At 45.1% G+C, this 1,432-nt stretch overlaps 1 pseudogene; it reads left to right on the forward strand.

Moving 5' to 3' along the window:
• The first annotated feature begins 208 nt into the window (after positions 1–208).
• On the forward strand, positions 209–571 carry LOC142996087 (E3 ubiquitin-protein ligase RBX1 pseudogene; annotated as a pseudogene).
• Positions 572–1,432: the final 861 nt, after the last annotated feature.

Below are 1,432 nucleotides of genomic sequence, written 5' to 3' on the forward strand. Positions count from 1 at the left end.
TTCCAAGGTCCGCACGAGTCCGGACCATTTAGTGAGTGAACCGGGACGAGCTCTCCCCGGTCAAAACACTGATTTACTTCCAACAGTGTTAATAAACAATAGTAATGTCATCAAACCAGCAGAGTTACAGCGTTGACATCATCCACACCGAGAAAGATCCAACAATGATGTCATACTCGTGCATTAACTAAATCTGGTTCATGTTTGGATGTTACATTACCGGCTCTGGAACCACAGAGAAGATGGATCAGCAGTGATGGACGAGGGCTCACCTAGCGGCAGCAGCAGCACAGGCGGCGAGAATAGGTTCCGAGTGAAGAAGTGGAACGGCGTTGCCCGGTGGTCCTGGGACATCCTGGTGGACAACTGCGCCATCTGCCGGAACCACATCATGGATCTGTGCATCGAGTGCCAGGCCAACCTGGACTCCTCCACGTCGGAGGAGTGCAGCGTGGCTTGGGGCGTCTGCAACCATGCCTTCCACTTCCACTGCATCTCCCGCTGGCTGAAGGCCCGTCAGGTCTGCCCGCTGGACAACATGGAGTGGGAGTTTCACAAATACGGACACTAGCGTGCACACTGAGGAGCCCGATACGTCCTCACTGACCTCCTGCCTCTTACCCTGCATGTGTCATTTACCCAGAACGCAAATAAACATAAAACGGACCAAAAATTCAACAAAAGGTGCTGCTACACTCTTGAAATGTAACCTCTTTAATCTCCAAATATTACAACTTTACTGTTGAAATATTACTTAACTCAAAATGCTACCACTATTGCTCTGAAAATATTCTGACTTAACTCCAAATATTACTATTTTACTTTTAAAATATAACAACTTTACTCTCCAAATTTTATGAATTCACTCTTGCAATATTACCACTTAACTCCAAATAATATTCTGACTTTACTCAAAATATTCTGACTTTACTCTTGTATCATTGGAACTTTATTTTCTCATAATGTAACGTTTCTCTCGTTACAGTTCAGCTTTTGTCTCTAAATGTTACTTTACTTCATCTTTTCTTCCCTGAAATATTCCAGCTGAATTCCCAACATCTCTCCTTGTCACCGTCTCTCCCCTGATCCTTGTGCTCCCGGTACCTTTTCATGCACGTATGTGAAACTTGTCGGGTGGCACAGGAAAGCAGAACATAACGAAATAAAGCCCGACGGTGACATTTTAATGAGTCGGCCACGTCTTTCCTCCTCCTCTTCCTCTTCCTCTCCGTCTCTCTCTTGGACTTAAGCTGTTTGGCGGAGGATGTTTGAAGTTAAAAACAAGCAACCTGTACATTATTGAATCCTACTTAGAGGGCCTGAATTGAGGGAAGCTTTAAAGAGTCGCAGGAAAGCAACGCTCTGGCTTCTGCGTCTTTTAATGTTCACAGCATCTCGCTGCCTTTCATGTCGCTGCTATCTGGAATTAATT

The sequence above is a fragment of the Genypterus blacodes genome, unplaced genomic scaffold, assembly GCF_046128005.1.
Source record: "Genypterus blacodes isolate CSIRO-AG114 ecotype Tasmania unplaced genomic scaffold, CSIRO-AGI_Gbla_v1 ptg000004l_1, whole genome shotgun sequence".
Classification (NCBI taxonomy): Eukaryota; Metazoa; Chordata; class Actinopteri; order Ophidiiformes; family Ophidiidae; genus Genypterus; species Genypterus blacodes.